This window comes from Nomascus leucogenys, chromosome 3 (assembly GCF_006542625.1).
Source record: "Nomascus leucogenys isolate Asia chromosome 3, Asia_NLE_v1, whole genome shotgun sequence".
In the NCBI taxonomy this organism is placed as follows: domain Eukaryota; kingdom Metazoa; phylum Chordata; class Mammalia; order Primates; family Hylobatidae; genus Nomascus; species Nomascus leucogenys.
In genome coordinates, this window is record NC_044383.1 from 70908656 (window position 1) to 70934336 (window position 25681).

Sequence of the window (25681 nt, forward strand, 5' to 3'; positions counted from 1 at the left end):
GACAGAAATGGATGGAGTTTTTCTGTCTTGGTCCTTCTGCCTGTGGATGTGGTGACAGCAGGTAGACCTATGGTGCTGACACTTTTAAAGGCATATTCTCGAGATGCAGGTGTAATTTGTCCAGAAAATTTTATTTGAGAAAGAATCCTAGGGAAGCAGGACAAAGAGAAAAAAATGGCCTTTTCTTTTTCACCTAAACATGTCTAAGATCAAGATCTGTGTCCACTCTGCTTCCTCCAGGAAACATACGTTTAGTACTTGCAAACCTGTACTTCTGTACCTGTGTTTTTCCTCCCTAACGAGTTTGTCTTAACTACTTGAAAAAATTCTTACAATAATCAAAGTCTCCGAAAAATATATATTTTTTGTATATACCAGAGCCTTCTCTATATTATGGCTTCTTATATGCCATGCAGAAATCTCACTATGAATTTATAATCTGCAATATTAAAAATGTCCCTTTGTGGCTGTTGAACATGGGAAGGTGTAGATACTCATAATTCCTATTGGGGAAAACCTGGGGTTTTTAGTGAAGACAGAGAACATGTAATGTTGAGGTTTCATCTGTGTTCTTTATTATGTCTATGCAGTACAGGATTAAGAAATCAGTCATTGAAGCAGTATGGTATTTATTACCCAGAAAATTCTTAAAAAATTGTTAGGAGATACCCGCTTTCTACAATGCTAAAGAAAGACTATTTAGAATCACTATTAAAAATTACAGAACATGGGGGATATCTCTATCTTGAACTTTCCATAAAACTAATGTTTCCTTATGGTTAAATTCAGACTGTGATTTACCTTTCGGGGGTAATATCTCAGCGGTAATGCTGTGTCCTTCTGGGTGCATCAGGACATTATAAAAATTTGTTCCAGTGTAGTTGATGTTAATAAATCACTTGGTTGATAAGCTCTCTGACACATTTTTTCACTGTAGAATTATTTTTCTCTTCATCATTAAGTATCTTTATGCAAATGGTGTGAATAAACCAACACATTTAATCTGGCTGCTGCCCTTCTTTCTTAGGTTTCCTTTGCATTTGTCTGTTTTTGGAAAATGAAGCCTCTCATTTTGTTTACAAACCAGAAAAACTGAGAAAAACACAGGCTCATTCAATTACTGGATATTTGACAAAGTAGTCTTTTTGGGCCAAAAACATTGGTATACTGATGAGCTTATTAGAAATTCAGCAACTCAGACTTTATCCCAGATCTTCTGGAAAAAAAAAAAAAACAAAAAAACAAAAAAAAAAACTGCATTAACAGTATCTGTAGCTTATTGTACAGATTAAAATTTGAGTGATACCTTCTAACTCAACATGTCTAATCCATCTGAATAATACATAAAACTATGTCTTTTCCATCTGAAAAATACAATTAATGCTTTTTTTTTTTTTTTTTTTTTGAGATGGAGTTTCACTCTTGTTGCCCAAGCTGGAGCACAATGGCATGATCTCAGCTCACTGCAACCTCCGCCTCCTGGGTTCAAGCGATTCTCCTGCCTCAGCCTCCCAAGTAGCTGGGATTACAGGCATGTGCCACCACGCCTGGCTAATTTTGTGTTTTTAGTAGAGACGGGGTTTCTCCATGTTGGTCAGGCTGGTCTCTTAACTCCCGACCTCAGGTGATCTGCCTGTCTCAGCCTCCCAAAGTGCTGGGATTACAGACATGAGCCACCATGCCTGGCACATAATTAATTCTGTATGATGTAAATATAGCACTCAAAATTGTACACGTTAGTGTTTATGCCCTCAGTTTTACTTTATTATCTAGAAAAATATTACATATACACTGATGTTATGGATCTTATACCACTTTCTTTTCTCAGAGTTAGAGAATATGTTAGAGAATATTTCTGAGCTGGAAATTATTTTATTGAATAATTTCAGTCATGCTTATAAGTCAGAACCAGCTCTCTTTACTCTCTCCATTTTACCTTGAGTCAAATTAAAAATTCTGCCCATAACCAATTGATAAATATGTGTGTTTGTGTGTGTTTTCCAGGGATTATTGACATTTAGGGATGTGGCCATAGAATTCTCTCTGGAGGAGTGGCAATGCCTGGACACTGCAGAGCAGAATTTATATAGAAATGTGATGTTAGAAAACTACAGAAACCTGGTCTTCCTGGGTGAGAATAACTGATACTCAATTCCTAGTATACGCTACAGGTTTCATTTTGCTGCAGACCTTATTGGATTGAACAAAGGAGGATGAAGGTGAGAATAAAGACAAAGACAAAGGAGTATATTTGGAAGAAGGGGTCGGGGGCCCCTTGCCTCTAGTGGACAAGGGTCCTGAGCTTCTATAGCCCTTCGTATTTATTGAGTAAAGGAGATAGGGAGAAGGGGGAGGTTGTGGCCAGCCGCTTGACTTAATGAATGCCTGCATGACTGTATCCTTTGAACAGTACTCTCCAGATGTTCCAGTAGATAACTTCAAGGAGCATGGCACCAGGGAGTGACTGTCCTCAGTGTACCTTCTAGTGGCAGGAGCACATGCAAGTTTGCCCACATTCTGCATTCATGATAAACCGTTTGCTGTTTATCATATAGCCTCCAGTGGAATGCTGAGTTGCTCATGACCCTCAGGCTTTCAGCTCCCAACACCATTTCCTTTTTGTATAATTACTTTTTGGTAATTTATGCTTTCGGATTTCTATTTTCAAGAAAATCATAGGGATTTTTCCATATAGAAAAAAAATTTCAAGATGTTTCATCTTGACCTGAACTTACCACATTCTTGAGCTGATCTGTGTCCTTCACTTTAGATTAATGGCAATTTCAAGAGTTTATTGGCAACCAACAATTTTTAATTCAGTAGTACCAGGTGATAAAATTAAGAACCTACAAAATTAGAGAATTTTCTAAATATTTAGAAATTTCTGTTATTGTTGGGGACCAACCTCAATACCGCCTGCAGGGTACATAAAGTCCGGTGGCAATGAAGGAATGAGAAGAGACAGGTTAAGAGTGCATAAAGGGTGAGGTGCCAGGGGGCCAATTGCACTTTTGGAGGCTGCAAAAGGCATCAAGTTCTGTTCTCCACACTATTTATTGAGTACAATCACTTAGATCTAAGAAGCAGATGTTCAGGGGTGTAAGGGTAAAAGGGAGGTGGTGTGTCATACACCTAACCTATAGCAGTGGTGGTTTAGGTAAATTTTCTTTGTGCTGAAGCAGCATAAACTTAACTGCTGATTTATTCTTTAAATTATTGGAGAGCAGCTCTGGGGAGTGGGCCTAAGAGCCTGCATATCTGGCCACATTCCAGTGCTTCAAAGGAGTATCTTTCTCCTTGAGCACAGTGTTTATAAATAAGAGAGCAGGTCACGCTCTGGTCATAGGAACGTGATGGCAATAAGGAGGCTTTCCTCCTCAGAGGCCTCCTGTGGCTTTCCACAACTTCTTGTCCCATATTTTTATGGCCAGTTCATACAGGCACCCCATAAACCTTTTCCCCAACATGTTATAATTTAGTATTTTGGGATAAATCTATTAGGATATTCTATTACATCCTCTTTACTGAGCACATTACTGAGTTGGTAATTGGAGAATATGAGCAAGATGCATGTTGTTCATTTTTAATAAAACAGGTGTTGCTGCCTTTAAGCCAGACCTGATCATTTTTCTGGAGCAAGGAAAAGAGCCCTGGAATATGAAGAGACATGAGATGGTGGAAGAACCCCCAGGTAGGTGAGAGTGAATACAGACAACATGGATGAGGGGTCCAAAGTCAAGGAGGAAGCCAGTCCTTAATGTGATTCTGGAAGTTGTGTTCCAAAAGAAGTAGTTTCTGGAAAGCCTAATTTTTATTTTTATTTTTTAATTTTCTCTCACACGGGTATCTTCTGTCTTATGCTTTTAAAATTTCTAAGAATTCTCCTTTCCCTTCAGTAATTTTCCTTCAAGTTTACAGTGACAGCCAAAGTACTCTTCATGGCATACAAGAGAGTGCACTATCTTTTTGTTTTTGTTTTTGTGGACACAGATATCTGCATGATTTTAAGATACTCCATGTTAAACTATCTTTTTTTTTTAAATTATTATACTTTAGGTTTTAGGGTGCATGTGCACAATGCGCAGGTTTGTTACATATGTATCCATGTGCCATGTTCATTTCCTGTACCCATTAACTCATCATTTAGCATTAGGTATATCTCCTAATGCTGTCCCTCCCCCCTCCCCCAACCCCACAACAGTCCCCGGAATGTTAAACTATCTTTTAAGTTCTCTTTTTCCATCATCTCTGAAATGTGTGAGAGTAGTGGTTTCTGTATCTTTGGGGTTTTTTTTTCATTTTTCTGTACATTTCATCTTGTTTTTATGACTATAGTCTTGAAATATAGTTTGAAATTATAAAGTATGATGTCCTGCTTTTTTCTTTTTCTTCAAGATTGCTTTGGCTATTCACAGTTTCTTGTAGTTTCATGTAAATTTTATGATTGTGTTTTTCATTACTGTGAAAAAAACCACTGGAATATTGATAGTTTATTGAATCTAGAGATCACTTTGGATAATATGGCATTTTAACGTTTGTTCTTTGAATTGATAGGCATAAAATATGTTTAAATTTATTTGTGTTCTCATTTTTCATTGATAAATCTTGCACTTGAAAACTTTTTCAGCTCCTCAGTTAAATTTGTTCTCAGATATTATTTTAATGCTATTGTAAATAAGATTGTTTTGTTCCTCCATTTTATCAGATAGTTTAAGTGTATGGAATCATAACTTGTATGTTAATTTTATATTTTGCTAATTTACTGCATGTATTTATTGGTTTGAAAAGGTTTTAATGTACTGTTTATGGTTTTTTATAGAGAACATTGCATGATCTACAAGCAGCAATGTTTTACTTGTCTTCAATTTCAATGACTTTAAAATTTTTTTGACTAATTTTTCTTCCACATACTTCAAGTGCTGTGTTAAAATAGAAGCACTGACAATTGGCCCAACATACTTTTGCATTGGTGTCTGAATTTGAAGGAGTAAACACCTCTTGAAGTTTTTATAAACTGGTTTCAGAGGGTAAAAATCTTCTTTTGTTGGGCCCCCAAGGTGATAGAATGACCTCTGGGTTTGTAGTAGAGCGGGGTTGTAGCTCGGTCACAGGGCTGCTGGCTCTGCAATAGAGTTGGGTTATTGTAAGGGGCTTGGGTAGTTGTAATTCCCATTTTAATTTTGGACAAAGTAAATATCCCTCTGGACTTTGCTCAGTAGGGTAGACGCTAGGGCAGATTTCTGTAGTCAGGTCTGCATATGGTGGGCTTTATATTAGGATGTGGATTAGTGTGGTTTCATTGAGTACCAGAAAGGATTTCTGAGGTCACTGTGTGTTTCTACATGGGCAGAAGTGGCCATGAACTGTGGCTTAGGCAACTGGAACTGAGTCATGGAACTGCTATTGGGACCACAGTAAGGACCAAGGTCTGCAGGCATGCCATCATGGCTCTAAATGGGTATCTCTGTCCAGGCTTCTGGAAGGCCAAGACCTCTCACAGACTGTGGCTGGGAGGAGTTTGGGATGATTACAGAGTAAGGTCAAAATTCTCCATGGGACCAAGTTGGGTGGGACATTTTCTGGTCTGTAGTCAAGAGCAGGGGTCCTGTAGTTTGCCACCTGAGTGAAAGCTTGCCTTCTGAAAAGGGTGCTCCTCAATCTTGGGCTTTAGCAAAGTTTCACAATTGCCTCCCTGGATCTCAAAGCTCTCTTAAAGGCACTTATTTTTGAGGTGGGGTCTCACTACATAACCCAGGTTGGTCTTAAAATTTTGGCCTGAAGCAATTCTCCAACCTTACTGTACCAAGTTGCTGTCATTACAGATGTTAACCATGATGCCTGGTTCTCTCATTAAGATATTTTTGTCACAGATGACGGACAAACTTTCTTGCTGTTGGGGGTTAAGCACATAGGAGACCTTTTTCTTTTTATCTGTTTCTAAGAGTGTAAATGCTTTATATCTATCTATCTCATACAATCTTTGTCTTTTTGTGGCTGACTCATTTCATTTTGCATGTTATCAAGATTTATCTTCATAATTGGTAGAATATTTTCCGCTTTTTGAAAACGGAGTGATATTCCAGTATTTTTATATTTCAGATTATATTTACTGAATGATTTGGTGACATAAATTTGCATTGCCTTTACCTATTAGCTTACAGTGATAATTATTGCTCTGTAAATGACTCCTCATATGACCATACATGTTAAAGTGTATGTGTTGCATTCTATTTCATTGGTCTAATTTTTCATCCCTATACCAGATTGTTTTAATTCTGTAGCTTCGATTGTCTTTTGAAATCCGGAACTTTAATGCCTGCAACATTGCTTAATTATTATTATTATTATTTTAAGATTGTTGGGTACTTTATTGTCTTTTGAGATTCTATATACTTTTAGGGTTGCAGTTTCTATTTTCTGAAAAATGCAATGAGAAATTTGAAAAACATTTCATTAAATTGATAGATTACATTGCGTAGGATGAACATCTTTACAATATTAACGTTACAACCTTTGCATAAGAGCATGCTCAAGTGTTTTTTTAAATTCATATACATATATTTTTTCTTGTTTGTTTGTTTGTTTTTGTTTTTTTTGAGATGGAGTCTTGCTCTATCATGAGGCTGGAGTGCAGTGGCATGATCTCGGCTCATTGCAACCTCCACCTCTTGGGTTCAAGTGATTCCCCTGCCTCAGCCTCCTGAGTAGCTGGGACTACAGGTGCGTTCCACCAAGCCTCGCTAGTTTTTCGTATTTAGTAGAGACAGGGTTTCACCATGTTGGCCAGAATGGTCTTGATCTCCTGACCTTGTGATTCACCCGCCTTGGACTTCCAAGGTGCTGGGATTACAGGCATGAGCCACCGCACCTGGCATATTTGTTTCATTTTCAGTTTTTTTCTATTTTTGTTTTATACTGGCATTCGAGTTTAGTCATAGAAAATCATAAAATTTCAGTTTTAAAAAATTTGGTAAGACTTCTTTTTTGGCCTAAAAGGTGGTCTATCAAGAAATATATTGTATGAGCTATTGAGAAGGGTGTGTATCCTGATGTTGAGGAGTGCTTTCTATACCTCTGTCAGAAATAGTTGTTTTATACCACCTTTAAGTGGTCTGTTTCCTTATTAATATTGTTTTGATTTTTTTATTATAATCTAAATTCTGGGGTACATGTGCAGGATGTGAATGTTTGTTACATAGGTATACACATGCCATGGGGGTTTGCTGCACCCATCAACTCATTATCTACATTAGGTATTTCTCCTAATGTTATCCCTCCCCTAGCCCCCACCCCTCTTCAGGCCCTGGTGTGTGATGTTCCCCTTCCTGTGTCCCTGTGTTCTCATTGTTAACTCCCACTTATGAGTGAGAACATGCTGTGTTTCATTTTCTATTCTTGTGTTAGTTTAGTGAGAATGATGGTTTCCAGCTTCATCCATATCCCTGCAAAGGACATGAACTCATTTTTTTTTATGGCTGCATAGTATTCCATGGTGTATATGTGCCACATTTTCTTTATCCTGTATATTACTGATGGGCATTTGGGTTGGTTCCAAGTTTTTGCTATTGTGAACAGTGCTGCAAAAAACGTGTGTGTTCATGTACCTTTATAGTAGAATGATTTATAATCTTCTGAGTATATACCCAGTAATGGGATTGCTGGATCAAATCATATTTCTAGTTCTAGATCCTTGAGGAATCACCACATTGTCTTCCACAATGGCTGAACTAATTTACACTCCAACCAGCCGTGTAAAAGCTTTTCTACTTCTCCATATCTTCTCCAGCATCTGTTGTTTCCTGACTTCACAATGATCGCCATTCTAACTGGTGTGAGATGGTATCTCATTTTGGTTTTGATTTGCATTTCTCTAATGACCAGTGATGATATGCTTTTTCTCATGTTTGTTTGCCACATAAATGTCTTTTTGAGAAATGTCCGTTCATATCCTTTGCCCACTTTTTGATGGGGTTGTTTGTTTTTTCTTCTTGTAAATTTGTTTAAGTTCTTTATAGATCCTGGATATTAGCCCTTTGTCAGATGGATAAATTGCAAAATTTTTCTCCCATTCTGTAGGTTGCCTGTTCACTCTGATGTAGTTTCCTTTGCTGTGCAGAAGCTCTTTAGTTTAATTAGGTTCTATTTGTCAATTTTGGCTTTTGTTGCCATTGTTTTTGGTGTTTTAGTCATGAAGTCATTGCCCATGCCTATGACCTGAATAGTATTGTCTAGGTTTTCTTCTGGAGTTTTTATGGTTTGGGTGTTACATTTAAGTCTTTAATCCATCTTGACTTAATTTTTGTATAAGGTGTAAGGAAGGGGTCCAGTTTCAGTTTTCTGCATATACCTAGCCAGTTTTTTCAACACCATTTATTAAATAGGGAATCCTTTCCTCATTGCTTGTTTTTGTCAGGTTTGTCAAAGATCAGATGGTTGTAGATGTGTGGTGTTATTTCTGAGGCCTTTATTCTGTTCCATTGGTCTATATATCTGTTTTGATACCAGTACCATACTGTTTTGGTTACTCTTGGCCTGTCTTGCTAGGTTGGGGACATTCTTCTGGATGATACCCTGAAGAGTGTTTTCCAACTTGGTTCCATTCTCCCTGTCACTTTCAGGTACCCAAATTAAACATCGATTTTGTCCTTTCACATAGTCCCATATTTCTTGGAGGCTTTATTTGTTTCTCTTTATTCTTTTTTCTCTAATCCTGTGTTCTTGCTTTATTTCATTAAGTTGATCTTCAGTGTCTGACATCCTTTCGTCTGCTTTTTCGATTCAGCTATTGATACTTGTGCATGCTTCATGAAGTTCTTGTGCTGTATTTTTCATCTCCATTGGACATTTATGTTCTCTAAACTGGTTATTCTCGTTAGCAATCTCTCTAACCTTTTTTCAAGGTTCTTAGCTTCCTGGCATTGGGTTAGAACATGCTGCCTTAGCTTGGAGGAGTTTGTTATTACCCACCTCTGAAATTTGTCAAATTTGAGTTTGTCAATTCATCAAACTCATTCTCCATTCAGTTTTCTTTCTTTGCTGGTGATGAGTTGTGATCCTTTGGAGGAGAACAGGCATTCTGGTTTTTGGAATTTTTAGCCTTTTTGCACTGGCTTCTCCCCATCTTTATGGATTTATCTACCTTTGGTCTTTGATGTTGATGACCTTTGGATGGAGTTTCTGAGTAAATATCCTTTTGGAGATGTTACTTCTACTCCTTTCTGTTTGTTAGTTTTCCTTTTAACAGTAAGGCCTCTCTGCTGCAGATCTGCTGGAGCTTTCTGGAAGTCCACTCCAGACCCTGTTTGCCTGGGTATCACCAGCGGAGGCTGCAGAACGGCAAAGATTGCTGCCTGTTCCTTCCTCTGGAAGCTTCATCCCAGAGGCCAGCCACCACATGCTAGCCAGAACTCTCTTGTACAAGGTGTCTATCAGCTTCTACTGGGAGGTGTCTCTCAATCAGGAGACGCAGGTGTCAGGGACCCACTTGAGGTGGCAGTCTGACCCTTAGCAGAGCTCAAATGCTGTGCTGGTACGTCCACTGCTCTCTTCAGAGTTGTCCAGCAGGGATGTTTAAGTCTGCTGAAGCTGCACTCACAGCTGTCCCTGATGGTACTATTCTCACTTGATAGCTTTTTTTTTTTTGGACTTTGACTATATCACCCAGTTTTCTTCTGGCCTGCAAATCTTTTCTTGACATTTCACTGCTCATTTTTGTTCTTATCCTCATTTTTCTCATTTTCTATATACTTTTGTGTACCTATTTCACTCATTGAGTGTTATTCAGTTTTTAAAATTAGTAAATCCATTTTTAATGGTTTCTTTCTGAAAATTGTATAATATTTTTGATGGGATTATAATGGCTTATTTTGTATAGGTTGTAATCTTTGAGATTTGGACATTTAAAAAGGCGACCTGTCACAAAATTTATAATGTAGCTTTGGCCTGGCATAGTCAGAAAACAATGGTCTTGGTTAAGATTATGTGGGTCTCTCAAACATCTTCAGATTTGTCTTGTCTGAAGTTTTGTGTTTACTTTTAGTTAAGAGAGATTATTTATGTTTCTTCTAAAAAGTAATCACTTGGTTCACCTGGTCTCTCTCTGCAGGACTGCAGTGCTCTGCTGCAGTGCACTTACCTTTGGTCTCAGCAGACTCAAATTGTCATTTCTAAGTATACCACCATATCTTTCAGCATTTTATGTCATGGGAGACAGAAATCAGCGTGTGGAAAGGGCTGGAGAAGACAGAAATTAAATTGCATGTGCCAATATTTTACTTTCCATAAACACACACACACACACACACACACAAAAGCCGACAGTTTAATTCTGAAGGGACCAGGTAATATTGAGGAACACAAAGAGTTGTATTTGGTAAATTTAACAAGTTTTCTTTTCTTTTTTTTTTTTGGATTCTGAATCTCTGATATTATTCTTTTTTGTTTGTTTTTGTTTTGTTTTTCTTATTTATTTTTTATTATAGTTTAGGGTTTTAGGGTACCTGTGCACAATGTGCAGGTTTGTTACATATGTATCCATGTGCCATGTTGATTTCCTGCACCCATTAACTCGTCATTTAGCATTAGGTGTATCTCCTAATGCTGTCCCTCCCCCCTCCTCCCACCCCACAACAGTCCCTGGAGTGTGATGATCCCCTTCCTGTGTCCATGAGTTCTCATTGTTCAATTCCCACCTATGAGTGAGAACATGCGGTGTTTGGTTTTTTGTCCTTGCGATAGTTTACTGAGAATGATGTTTTCCAGTTTCATCCATGTCCCTACAAAGGACACGAACTCATCATTTTTTATGGCTGCATAGTATTCCATGGTGTATGTGTGCCACATTTTCTTAATCCAGTCTATCGTTGTTGGACATTTGGGTTGGTTCCAATCTTTGCTATTGTGAATAGTGCCGCAATAAACATGTGTGCATGTGTCTTTATAGCAGCATGATTTATAGTCCTTTGGGTATATACCCAGTAATGGGATGGCTGGGTCAAATGGTATTTCTAGTTCGAGATCCCTGAGGAATCACCACACTGACTTCCACAATGGTTGAACTAGTTTACAGTCCCACCAACAGTGTAAAAGTGTTCCTATTTCTCCACATCCTCTCCAGCACCTGTTGTTTCCTGATTTTTTAATGATGGCCATTCTAACTGGTGTGAGATGGTATCTCACTGTGGTTTTGATTTGCATTTCTCTGATGGCCAGTGATGATGAGCATTTCTTCATGTGTTTTTTGGCTGCATAAATGTCTTCTTTTGAGAAGTGTCTGTTCATGTCCTCTGCCCACTTTTTGATGGGGTTGTTTGTTTTTTTCTTGTAAATTTGTTTGAGTTCATTGTAGATTCTGGATATTAGCCCTTTGTCAGATGAGTAGGTTGCAAAAATTTTCTCCCATTCTGTAGGTTGCCTGTTCACTCTGATGATAGTTTCTTTTGCTGTGCAGAAGCTCTTTAGTTTAATGAGATCCCATTTGTCGATTTTGGCTTTTGTTGCCATTGCTTTTGGTGTTTTAGACATGAAGTCCTTTCCCATGCCTATGTCCTGAATGGTATTGCCTAGGTTTTCTTGTAGGATTTTAATGGTTTTAGGTCTAACATATAAGTCTTTAATCCATCTTGATTTAATTTTTGTATAGGGTGTAAGGAAGGGATCCAGTTTCAGCTTTCTACATATGGCTAGCCAGTTTTCCCAGCACCATTTATTATATAGGGAACCCTTTCCCCATTTCTTGTTTTTGTCAGGTTTGTCAAAGATCAGATAGTTGTAGCTATGCAGCATCATTTCTGAGGGCTCTGTTCTGTTCCATTGATCTATGTCTCTGTTGTGGTACCAGTACCATGCTGTTTTGGTTACTGTAGCCTTGTAGTATAGTTTAAAGTCAGGTAGCGTGATGCCTCCAGCTTTGTTCTTTTGGCTTAGGATTGACTTGGCGATGCGGGCTCTTTTTTGGTTCCATATGAACTTTAAAGTAGTTTTTTCCAATTCTGTGAAGAAAGTCATTGGTAGCTTGATGGGGATGGTATTGAATCTATAAATTACCTTGGGCAGTATGGCCATTTTCACGATATTGATTCTTCCAACCCAATAGCATGGAATGTTCTTCCATTTGTTTGTATCCTCTTTTATTTCATTGAGCAGTGGTTTGTAGTTCTCCTGGAAGAGGTCCTTCACATCCCTTGTAAGTTGGATTCCTAGGTATTTTATTCTCTTTGAAGCAATTGTGAATGGGAGTTCACTCATGATTTGGCTCTCTGTTTGTCTGTGATTGGTGTACAAGAATGCTTGTGATTTTTGTACATTAATTTTGTATCCTGAGACTTTGCTGGAGTTGCTAATCAGCTTAAGGAGATTTTGGGCTGAGACAATGGGGTTTTCTAGATATACAATCATGTCATCTGCAAACAGGGACAATTTGACTTCCTCTTTTCCTAATTGAATACCCTTTATTTCCTTCTCCTGCCTGATTGCTCTGGCCAGAACTTCCAGCACTATGTTGAATAGGAGCGGTGAGAGAGGGCATCCCTGTCTTGTGCCAGTTTTCAGAGGGAATGCTTCCAGTTTTTGCCCATTCAGTATGATATTGGCTGTGGGTTTGTCATAGATAGCTCTTATTATTTTGAGATACGTCCCATCAACACCTAATTTATTGAGAGTTTTTAGCATGAAGGATTGTTGAATTTTGTCAAAGGCCTTTTCTGCATCTATTGAGATAATCATGTGGTTTTTGTCTTTGGTTCTGTTTATATGCTGGATTACATTTATTGATTTGCGTATGTTGAACCAGCCTTGCATCCCAGGGATGAAGCCCACTTGATCATGGTGGATAAGCTTTTTGATGTGCTGCTGGATTCGGTTTGCCAGTATTTTATTGAGGATTTTTGCATCAATGTTCATCAAGGATATTGGTCTGAAATTCTCTTTTTTGGTTAAGTCTCTGCCAGGTTTTGGTATCAGGACATGCTGGCTTCATAAAATGTGTTAGGGAGGATTCCCTCTTTTTCTATCGATTGGAATAGTTTCAGAAGGAATGGTACCAGTTCCTCCTTGTACCTCTGGTAGAATTCGGCTGTGAATCCATCAGGTCCTGGACTCTTTTTGGTTGGTAAGCTATTGATTATTGCCACAATTTCAGAACCTGTTATTGGTCTATTCAGAGATTCACTTCTTCCTGGTTTAGTCTTGGGAGGTGTATTTGTCGAGGAATTTATCCATTTCTTCTAGATTTTCTAGTTTATTTGCATAGAGGTGTTTGTAGTATTCTCTGATGGTAGATTGTATTTCTGTGGGATCGGTGGTGATATCCCCTTTTTCATTTTTTATTGCATCTATTTGATTCTTCTCTCTTTTCTTCTTTATTAGTCTTGCTAGCGGTCCATCAATTTTGTTGATCCTTTCAAAAAACCAGCTCCTGGATTCATTAATTTTTTGAAGGGTTTTTTGTGTCTCTATTTCCTTCAGTTCTGCTCTGATTTTAGTTATTTCTAGCCTTCTGCTAGCTTTTGAATGTGTTTGCTCTTGCTTTTCTAGTTCTTTTAATTGTGATGTTAGGGTGTCAATTTTGGATCTTTCCTGCTTTCTCTCGTGGGCATTTAGTGCTATAAATTTCCCTCTACACACTGCTTTGAACGTGTCCCAGAGATTCTGGTATGTTGTGTCTTTGTTCTCGTTGGTTTCAAAGAACATTTTTATTTCTGCCTTCATTTCATTATGTACCCAATAGTCATTCAGGAGCAGGTTGTTCAGTTTCCATGTAGTTGTGCGGTTTTGAGTGAGTTTCTGAATCCTGAGTTCTAGTTTGATTGCACTGTGGTCTGAGAGACAGTTTGTTATAATTTCTGTTCTTTTACATTTGCTGAGGAGAGCTTTACTTCCAACTATGTGGTCAATTTTGGAATAGGTGTGGTGTGGTGCTGAAAAAAATGTATATTCTGTTGACTTGGGGTGGAGAGTTCTGTAGATGTCTATTAGGTCCACTTTATGTAGAGCTGAGTTCAATTCCTGAATATCCTTGTTAACTTTCTGTCTCGTTGATCTGTCTAATGCTGACAGTGGGGTGTTAAAATCTCCCATTGTTATTGTGTGGGAGTTTAAGTCCCTTTGTAGGTCACTGAGGACTTGCTTTATGAATCTGGGTGCTCCTGTGTTGGGTGCATATATATTTAGGATAGTTAGCTCTTCTTGTTGAATTGATCCCTTTACCATTATGTAATGGCCTTCTTTGTCTCTTTTGATCTTTGTTGGTTTAAAGTCTATTTTATCAGAGACTAGGATTGCAACCCCTGCCTTTTTTTGATTTCCAGTTGCTTGATAGATCTTCCTCCATCCCTTTATTTTGAGTCTATGTGTGTCTCTGCACGTGAGATGGGTTTCACTGATGGGTCCTGACTCCTTATCCAGTTTGCCAGTCTGTGTCTTTTGGTTGGAGCATTTAGCCCATTTACATTTAACATTAATATTGTTATGTGTGAATCTGATCCTGTCATTATGATGTTAGTTGGTTATTTTGCTCATTAGTTGCTATAGTTTCTTCCTAGCCTCGATGGTCTTTACAGTTTGGCATGTTTTTGCAGTGGCTGGTGCCGGTTGTTCCTTTCCATGTTTAGTGCTTCCTTCAGGAGCTCTTTTAGGGCAGGCCTGGTGGTGACAAAATCACTGAGCGTTTGTTTATCTGTAAAGTATTTTATTTCTCCTTCACTTATGAAGCTTAGTTTGGCGGGATAGGAAATTCTAGTTTGAAAATTCTTTTCTTTAAGAATGGTGAATATCGGTCCCCACTCTCTTCTGGCTTGTAGAGTTTCTGCTGAGAGATCAGCTGTTAGTCTGATGGGCTTCCCTTTGTGGGTAACCCGACCTTTCTCTCTGGCTGCCCTTAACATTTTTTCCTTCATTTCAACTTTGGTGAATCTGACAATTATGTGTCTTGGAGTTGCCCTTCTCGAGGAGTATCTTTGTGGCGTTCTCTGTATTTCCTGAATCTGAATGCTGGCCTGCCTTGCTAGATTGGGGAAGTTCTCCTGGATAATATCTTGCAGAGTGTTTTCCAACTTGGTTCCATTCTCCCCATCATTTTCAGGTACACCAATCAGACGTAGGTTTGGTCTTTTCACATAGTCCCAAATTTCTTGGAGGCTTTGTTCATTTCTTTGTATTCTTTTTTCTCTAAACTTCCCTTCTCGCTTCATTTCATTCATTTCATCTTCCATCAGCGATACCCTTTCTTCCAGTTGATCACATCTGCTACTGAGGCTTCTGCAATCTTCGCGTAGTTCTCGAAACTTGGCTTTCAGCTCCATCAGCTCCTTTAAGCCCTTCTCTCCATTGGTTATTCTAGTTATCCATTCTTCTAATTTTTTTTTCAAAGTTTTTAACTTCTTTGCTATTGTTTTGAATTTCCTCTCGTAGCTCAGAGTAGTTTGATCATCTGAAGCCTTCTTCTCTCAACTCATCAAAGTCATCCTCCATCCAGCTTTGTTCCGTTGCTGGTGAGGAACTGTTTCCTTTGGAGGAGGAGAGGTGCTCTGTTTTTTAGAGTTCCAGTTTTTGTGCTCTGTTTTTTCCCCATCTTTGTGGTTTTATCTACTTTTTGTCTTTGATGATGGTGATGTACAGATGGGTTTTTGGTGTGGATGTCCTTTCTGTTTGTTAGTTTTCCTTCTACCAGACAGGCCCCTCAGCTGCAGGTCTGTTGGAGTTTACTAGAGGTCCACTACAGACCCTGTTTGGCTGGGTGTCAGCAGCGGTGGCTGCAGAACAGCGGATTTTCATGAGACCACAAATTCAGCTGTCTGATAGTTCCTCTGAAAGTTTTGTCTCAGAGAAGTACTGGGTTGAATGAGGTGTCAGTCTGTCCCTACTGGGGGGTGCCTCCCAGTTAGGCTGCTCAGGGGTGAGGGACCCACTTTAGGAGGCAGTCTGTCCGTTCTCAGATCTCCAGCTGCGTGCTGGGAGAACCACTACTCTCTTCAAAGCTGTCAGTCAGACAGGGACATTTAAGTCTGTGGAGGTTCTTGCTGAGTTTTTGTTTGTGTGTGCCCTGCCTCCAGAGGTGGAGCCTACAGAGGCAGGCAGGCCTCCTTGAGCTGTGGTGGGCTCCACCCAGTTCGAGCTTCCTGGCTGCTTTGTTTACCTAAGCAAGCCTGGGCAATGGCGGGCGCCCCTCCCCCAGCCTCGCTGCCGCCTTACAGCTTGATCTCAGACTGCTGTGCTAGCAATCAGCGAGACTCTGTGGGCATAGGACCCTCCGAGCCAGGTGCGGGACACAATCTCCTAGTGTGCCGTTTTCCAGGCCCGTTGGAAAAGCGCAGTATTAGGATGGGACTGACCCGATATTCCAGGTGCTGTCTGTTTCCCCTTTCTTTGACTAGGAAAGGGAACTCCCTGACCCCTTGTGCTTCCCGAGTGAGGCAATGCCTCACCCTGCTTCGGCTCGCGCACAGTGCGCTTCACCGACTGTCCTGCACCCACTGTTAGGCACTGCCTAGTGAGATGAAACCGGTACCTCAAGCAGAAATGCAGAAATCATCCGTCTTCTGTGTCCCTGGGGCTGGGAGCTGGAGACCGGAGCTGTTCCTATTCGGCCATCTTGGCTCCACCCAAGTTTTCTTTTTTTTCTATGTGGCTCTTTGCATTCAGCTTATGTCAGGCACTGCACATCCTTAACTCATATATAAATTATCCACATATGTATTTTGGTCTGTATGTATTTATTACATTTATATGTCTATGAATAATTAGGGCCTGTGTCATTATAGTGTCATCTTGCTTATGTAGCTTGAATAAGTCTTTTTATAAGTTAGATTTGGAAACTATATTTATCTGAGTCTAATAAGTGAACTAATTTGTTATGTTTATTTCTTTTTAGTTATATGTTCTCATTTTGCTCAAGAACTTTGGCCAGAGCAGGGCATAGAAGATTCTTTCCAAAAAGTGATATTGAGAAGATACGAAAAATGTGGCCATAAGAATTTACACTTAAAAATTGGTTGTACCAACGTGGATGAGTGTAAGGTGCACAAAGAAGGTTATAATAGTACTAACCAGAGTTTGACAACTACACAGAGCAAAGTATTTCAACGTGGCAGAACCTTCAGCTGGTTCTCAAGGCTTACTAAACACAAGAGAATTCATTCTGGAGAGAAACCCTACAAATGTGAGGAATGTGGCAAAGCCTATAAGTCATCCTCAACCCTTAGTTATCATAAGGTAATTCATACTGGAGAGAAACCCTACAAATGTGAAGAATGTGGCAAAGCTTTCAACTGGTCTTCAAACCTTATGAAACATAAGAGAATTCATACTGGAGAGACACCCTACAAATGTGAAGAATGTGGCAAAGCCTATAAGTCATCCTCAGCCCTTAGTTATCATAAGGTAATTCATACTGGAGAGAAACCCTACAAATGTGAAGAATGTGGCAAAGCTTTTAATCGATCTGCAATCCTTGTGCAACATAAGAGAAATCATACTGGAGAGACACCCTACAAATGTGAAGAATGTGGCAAAGGCTATAAGTCATCCTCAGCCCTTAGTTGTCATAAGGTAATTCATACTGGAGAGAAACCCTACAAATGTGAAGAATGTGGCAAAGCCTTCTGCTGGTCCTCAGACCTTACTAAACACAAGAGAATTCATGGTGGAGAGAAACCCTACAAATGTGAAGAATGTGGCAAAGGCTTTGGTACATTCTCAATCCTTACAAAACATAAGGCAATTCATGCTGGAGAGAAACCCTACAAATGTGAAGAATGTGGCAAAGGTTTCAACTGGTCCTCAAACCTTATAAAACATAAGAGAATTCATAATGGAGATAAACCCTACAAATGTGAAGAATGTGGCAAAGCCTTCAGTTGGTTCTCAGTCTTGAGTAAACATAAGAAAATTCATGCTGGAGAGAAATTCTACAAATGTGAAGAATGTGGCAAAACTTTTAAACAGTCCTCAACCATTATTACGCATAAGAAAATTCATGCTGGAGAGAAACACTACAAATGTGAAGAATGTGACAAAGGCTTCAACCAGTCCTAAAACCTTATGGAACATAAGAGAATTCATACTGGTGAGAAACCCTACAAATGTGAAGAATGTGATAAAGACTTCAACTGGTCATCACACTTTATTACTCATAAAAGAATTCATACTAGAGGAAAATCTGTACAAATGTGAAAAATATTGTAAAGCTACTAATTAGTTCTCAATCCTTACTGAACATAAGGGAATTTATACAGGAGGGAAACCCTGCAAATATGAAGAATGTGGGAAGCGTTTTAGCTGTTCCTCAGTCCTTACTAAACATTCATTAATTGAAACTGGAGGGAATTCCTACAATTGTGTGGAATGTGGCAAAGCCTTTAACCAGTCCTTAAGGCTTACTACATATGAGACAACTCATACTGGAGAGAAACCATACACGTGTGAAGAATGTGGGAAAGCCTGTAACAGATACTCAATTCTTAAGAGACATAAGATAATTCATACGTGAGAGAGACTCTACAAACCTGAAAGTTGTGACCATGCTTTTGGCAAGACCTCAGACTTTTCTGAATATGAAAGAAATCATACTGAAGAGAAATCCTAGAAATGTGAAGAATATGACAAAGCCTTTAAATGGCTGTCACACTTGATTGTAGGTAAGATAACTCATACTGGAGAAAACTACTAGAATAAACAATGTGGCAAACATTTAACCAATGCTCATGCTTTATTGCAAAGGAAAGCATTTACACTAGCCTGGGCAGCAGAGAGAGACTCTGTCCGGAAAAAAAAATTTTTTGTAAATGGCACTATTATCTTCTCACAGCTTATTAAACATCAGAGAGTTCATACTAAATAAAAGCATTAAAAGTGCAGTTACTGTCACTAGATCTTTCAGAAAATAAAAGCCCTTAAAGTACAGAAGAATATTTATTTTGAGGAAACACATTACAAATATTGAGGGTTGTAGTACATGTGCTTGTATCACAGATTTTATTGTACCCTTTTTGTATTACAGGAAAATTTGAGGTAGTTGTTCCAACTTTGCTCAACATCAGGGAATTTATATTGAAGAATAACCCTGCAAATTTAATAAATTTGGAAAAACTTTTTCAAAAGCGTTTATACTAAAATATATTTTTGCAGATACATTAAATATAAAAAATATTTAATCCAAAATTAAGTTTATGTAAGTATCAGATAATTCACAGTAGAAATATGTGTCCCTGAAACTTCAGACATTACACTAAATCAGACTGCTGAGTATAGGAAAAAATCCAAAACTAAAGTTGATAAAAAGAAAAATTACTTGTATATAACTTTAAAATAAGTAGATCTTTGAAGAGTTATAATTAAATTTAAAGTATACTTTTATCTTAATAATACAGATTTTTTTTTTTGCCAGACCCAGTGGCTTACACCTGTAAGGCCAACAGTTTGTGATGCCTAGGTAGGCAGATCACCTGAGGTCAGGGGTTCAAGACCAGCCTGGCCAACATGGTGGAATCCCATGTTTACTAAAAAGAAATATAAAAATTAGCTAAGCTCTGCCTTGCAGGTTCACACCATTCTCCCACCTCAGCCTCCCAATTAGCTGGGACTACAGGTGCCCACCACCACTCCCAGCTAATTTATTGTATTTTTAGTAGAGATGGGGTTTCACCATGTTAGCCAGGATGGTCTCCATCTCCTGACCTCGTGATATGCCCACATTGGCCTCCCAAAGCACTGGGATTACAGGCATGAGCCATGGCACCCAGCCCAATAACAGAAATCTTTAGAAGGGGAAAAAAGTACAAAATGTATAATGACATTGAATAAGTAATAATAAACCTACTAACCATAAAAAACCCTGAATCATATGAAATCACAGCCAAGTTTTGCCACATATACAAAGATAAGCTGGTCCTAAGCCTACTGAATGTATTCCAAAAAATCAAGGTGGGATTTCACCCTAACTAGTTATATGAAATCAGTGAAATATATGAAACTAAAATCTAGTGAGGACACCACAAGAAAAGGAAACTACAGGTCAATATTCTGGGTGAATATTGGAAGAATAATCCTCCATGAAATACTAGCAAACTGAATTCAAAACCAAATCAGAAAGCTATTTTGCTACAATGATGTGAGCTTTATTCCATATATACAAAGGTGTCTCATCATATGCAAGTCAGTAAGTGTGATTCACCATGTAAAAATAATTAAAAGAAAAAAACATTTAACACAGTAGGGGCAGAGAAAGCATTCAAGAAAACCTAATATTGACTCAAAAATGTTGTCAACACACTAGACATTGATGAAAATATCTTAAAATAAGAATTATCTATGACAAATACTTAGCCAACATCATATAAAAAGAGCAAAAACTGGAAGCATTCTGCATGAGAATAAAAATAAGAATATCCATTCTAAACAGTCCTATTGAAATTATGAAATCCTAGCTAGAGAAATAAAAGGAATCCAAACAGAAAACAAAGAAAGTCCATTTATCTTTACTGAAGATAGAATTATCTACATAGAATACTTTAAAGATTTCACCAAAAGACTCCTAAGCCTGAAAAAAGACTTCAAAAAAATCTCAGAATACAAAATCAATTCAAATGCATAGCATTTTAAAAAATAAAAAAAAAAAAAAAAAAAAAAAAAAAAAAAAAAAAAAAAAAAAAAAAAAAAAAAAAAAAAAAAAAAAAAAAAAAAAAAAAAAAAAAAAATTCATATCAAAAATAAAAAATGTCATTTGCTAAAGAACTAAGATAAATTTTATCAGAATCATAGATTTTTATAGAATTAGAAAAAGAAAACTATTCTAAAATATATACAAAAGAATTAAAGAGCTCAAATAGCCAAGACAACTTCAGACTAAAAGAATAAATCTGGGCCGAGTGTGGTGGCTCACGCCTGTCATCTCAGCCCTTTGGGAGGCTGACGTGGATGGATCACCCGAGGTCAGAAGTTTGAGACCAGCTTCACCAACATGGTGAAACCTGCGTCTCTACTAAATACAAAAAATTAGGTATGGTGGTGCATACATGTATTCCCAGCTACTTGGGAGGCTGAGGCAAGAGAACTACTTGAACCTGGGAGGTGGAGGTTGCAGTGAGCCAAGATTGCTGCAGAGTAACCAGTATAACATGGTTCTGGTAAAAAAATATACATCTAGACCAATGAAATAGAAGAGAGTACTGAATTAAGCTATACTTTACAATCAGGTTGTTTTTACAAAGCCAACAGAAATAAACAAAGGAGGAGTTAACTCCCTATTCAGTAAGTAATACTGGGAAAACTGGTTAGTCATGTGTGGAAGAAAACTGGACTCCTACCTTTTTCTTTATTAAAAAAAAAAACAACATCGATTAAAGACGATCTGTGAGTCTCCAAGCTACATAAATCTTAGAAGAACACTTAGATAATATTGGTCTCTGGAAAGAATTTATGAGTAACATCTAACATGAGTGCAACAAAAATAAAAATAAAAAATGTTATCTAAGCCAAAGAGCTTCTGCACAGTAAAAGAAACTATGAACAAAGTAAACAGATGACCTACAGTATGAAATAAAATGTTTGCAAACTGCAGACAATGAAGGATTAATGTACAGAATCTATAATACATTTAATAAAAAAGCAAACATGATATGAATAGCCAGCTTCTTCTCAAAGGAAGACATAAGAGCTGCCAATAAACATGTAAAAATTGGTCAGCATTCCTAATTATCAGAAAGATGTAAATCTAAGTGACAGTGTGATACCATTTCACACCAGTAAGAATATTTATTAAAAGCAAGATAAATCAGATGTTGAACTTGGGGAGAAAAGGAAATCTTTCTACACTGTTGGTGGGAATGCAAATTAATTCAGGGCATGTGCAAAGCAGTTTGGAGACTTCTCAAAGAACTAAAAATAGAATTGCCATTTGACCAATCAAGCCCATTTTTTGGGTATCTGCCCCAAAAAAGAATAAATAATTTTGCCAGAGTCACCAGCACTCACATGTTCATTGCAGCAGCATACACAATAGCAAAAACAATTAAACCAGTTACCCATGAATCTTTTATTGGATAAGAAAAATGATGTACTTATACAACCTCCAATACTATGCAGCAACAGAAGACAATGAAGTAACGTCTTTTGCAGCAACATGAATGCAGTAGAAGGCCATTATTCTAAGCAAATTAATGCATCAGAAAAACAAATGCCACATGTTCTCACTCATACATAGACGCTAAAAATTGGGCGCACATGGAAACAAAGATGAAAACAATAAACACTGGGCATTCTAAAGAAAAAAGGAGAAAGGATAGGAGACAAGCATTGAAAATCTGCTTAGGTATGATGTACACTACTTAGGCAATGGAATTATTAAGTATCCAAACGTCAACATCATGTAGTATACCTGTTTTACAAATCTACACATGTACCCCTTAAATATAAAATAAAAATAATAAAATGCTTTTTGGTATAATGGCATGTTCTATTTTTCCAGTGCTGGGTTAATAGTTGAACTTAGGGGTGAAAGACAAATTTTTCACCCCTTAAGGAATAGTGGTGAATGTTTCTATACCAGGTCTCTTCACATTTTATAAGCTAACCTCTGAAATTTCTTGGTCTATGGCCCAAAAAGTGTTTTATTTTCAAGTGTGCAGGTAAAACAAATTATACACTTATTATTTATGTATTAATTGTACACTAGATTATAAACTTAATTTGTTACTGTACTCTTTTGGGGGAAAATGTGGTAATTGGTTTAATCATATTTTTTTTAGAATGAACTATTTGTGAAAATGTGAGACTAAATATTATGCTAAATTACTGAACTAGAAATATAAAACATTTTTTCTAAAAAAAAAAAAAGGACAAAAGTCTTATGGTCGCATTCCAAAAATAATTCAACAGAAAGTGGGGGTTATTTAAGACCACAGTGCTGCAAATGCTCATTCCATCACAATCATTCCTGTGAAAAATAGAAATAATTGGTCAGAGGTATTTTTAGAGTACTTTTCTCATGCTATTGCAGTGTGAAATTCTTGTCTTTATTAATTTCCATATGAAAGTCTGTACCTGAACAAAAGATGCCATTAATTTCAAGTAAATATGCTCACACATTTATTCTCCCTAGACAGGCACTGGCATGTTTGCAATCAAGATGTAGCATTTCTTGCCTTCCTCGTGCTGCTGTGTTTGTGTGAAATAAAAAGGCAGCAAGTAAAGAAGAATGAACCATGACATTTGTAATTTCAACTGCCACAGCCTCTGTAATTGTTATATCACCTAGAAATAATGACAGTATTTCAAAATTGACAAAAAGAGATACTTTATATTTTTAGTTTATTATTTATAGTTTATAAAAATTTATAGTTCTGATTTATTATATGCTAAAAAACCTGAACATGCAGATACCTAAAATTTCTACCTAGATGATAGTATTAATATTTTAATAGCTTATTTAAATAAAATTTATAGGCTTGTAGTAAAATAAATTTTCATACTTATTTTCTGATAAAAGTGAAAAAGCAAAAGAAATAAGTTAAAATGATTTTTAAAAGAAACTTTATGTATCTTCATTAAATAACATTTAAAAACCACATTGTAAGTGAGTGATCAGTAATTCCAATCTTTTTTAGTCACTGCGAAACCTTAAATTATTCAATTGGAAGAAGTATTCTTATATTAGTGTTTCTGAAACTCAGAAACTGTAGATCACTCAATGGATGATGACGAACATGCAGACCACAAATTTTCTATATAATAATCGGCTAATCCTAGATTTTAATATAAAAATTTAATATACTTCTAAATTAAAACTAGTGACTGTTTTAAGTCATGAGAGATATCATTGTTAGAATCCATTTACCAAAGTATTTGGTTGAATGTGGAGTGTCTGTCAGTTTTATAATTAGAGAGAAGAAGACATATTGTTTTTTATTTACTTGTTTAATATATTTATGTTAATTTGATAAATTTCAATACGTTTAAAAAATATATATTAAAATTTTTTTCTAACAAGTGAAGGAAATCATTTATTTAAAAATTTAGAGAGAATTTTACTCTAAGCAGATGCTTTAGAGTCTGTCTTTTAAACTACTGTATTATTTTGAACATTAAAAATCAACAGTCTATTTCTGAGTGCTGGGTTCTGACTGTTCATGATATTAAAAGTTTACTTACCTACATCTATAAATGAGCAAGCCATTTGAAATAATATATATATGTATATGTTTCCTAAAATTTTAAGATGAACAACCACATTTTTTTCTGGTGCAATATCTTAAAGGTTATTTTACTCTCTCTTATAAAAAAAAGCATTAGTATTTTTGATTGATAAATCACAGTTGCATAAATTTATGGGATACAATGTGATGTTTTAGTATATGTATAAAAATGGAATAATTAAGTTTTGTTTAATAACATCTACGAACTTGCTTATGTATCATTTTTGTGGCGGTACATTTGAAATTTACTCTTAGTTATTTTGAAATATACAATACTTTATAGTTTACTGTAGTTACCCTGCTGTCCAATAGGCCTCAAAACTTACTTAGCCTATTTGAAATTTTTTACTTTGTGTCAACTCCCTATCTTTTCATTAAGTTTATATCCATTCTGAATGTGAATATATGAAAATTTGCTGAGAATAGTATTAAAAACATTCAACTACTATTATAGCCCCAGACTGTAAATCTAGTCTCTCAATTTAGAGTAAATTAAGAGAAGATTTACTTTTTTCAAGCCAAGCAAATAAGTGTTTAAAACTAAAGGGTAGCAAACATGGCATTAGTTGCCAAAGAATAGTGTGACTAGTTTCAATAAGTGTCTAGCTATGCAAATGAGAGTTAAATTAAATTAAGACCCTAATAGGTGCGTGTGAAAAGCATTGATGTGCAATGTGTTGCACCTCCACTCAGCATCTTTTTTTGCCCATTTTTAAAGATACCAATTTACCCTGAGTGATACAGAGCGAATACTGAGAATTGAAAATTCTGTGTTCAGAGTAATTAATGGGAGCATGGTTAAAACATTTCTCCAATGTTATGAAAAGTTTTTATAAATATCACTCCACTTCATAAAGTCTTTTAGTAAAAGATTGTTTATTTATAGTACTCAATTTAGATTCATAAAAATTTCAATATTCCAGGGAAGTCAGAGACACTTAAATGTAAACAAAATTCCATAAAACTTGAATGAGATAAATTCCTCTTGCTTAAGAATTTTATTTTACTAATATAGAGAAACATAGAAAACCAGTACTTCAGGCAAAATAAGAGTTTTTGGCACAGGGTATTACCAAAACAAGTGCTCTTCATCATCATTGTTAAAGTAAGAAGAGCATTGCCTGCTTTTCTGGAAGCAGCTGGCCTGCTTTCCACTGATATAAAGTGGAGAAGGCATTCAAATAGTGAAAGAGGGTGATAAAAATGGAATACTTATATGAAATACAGTTTATAATAAAAAGTAGCATTTGATGTTTTACAACCATAGATGAGACTATTAGCATGGGGTCATAATATTCTTATTTCTATTGACAAATTAACTTCATTTACAATATTCTTATTTCAGATAATATTCCTTTTTCTGCTCTGTGTTTGCTAGATTTTGGTCAAATCTCATCTGAACTCAATTGAAATCAATAAAATAGATTCTACCACAAGCATTTTATTATTGACGCATCTGCTTATTTTGCTTAAAATACATTAGCTTTTGAGAAGAT

General features: G+C 36.8%; 1 protein-coding gene across 1 annotated transcript in view; it reads left to right on the plus strand.

Moving 5' to 3' along the window:
* The first annotated feature begins 1675 nt into the window (after positions 1–1675).
* LOC100586615 (zinc finger protein 257-like) overlaps positions 1676–25681 on the plus strand; it is a 318730-nt gene continuing 294724 nt past the window's right edge. The window contains exons 1-3 of the transcript XR_004029316.1: positions 1676–2219; positions 3596–3691; positions 16868–17080. The gene's annotated coding sequence lies outside the window, so the exon portion shown is untranslated. Of the gene's footprint in view, positions 2220–3595; positions 3692–16867 lie in introns of the transcript that reaches the window.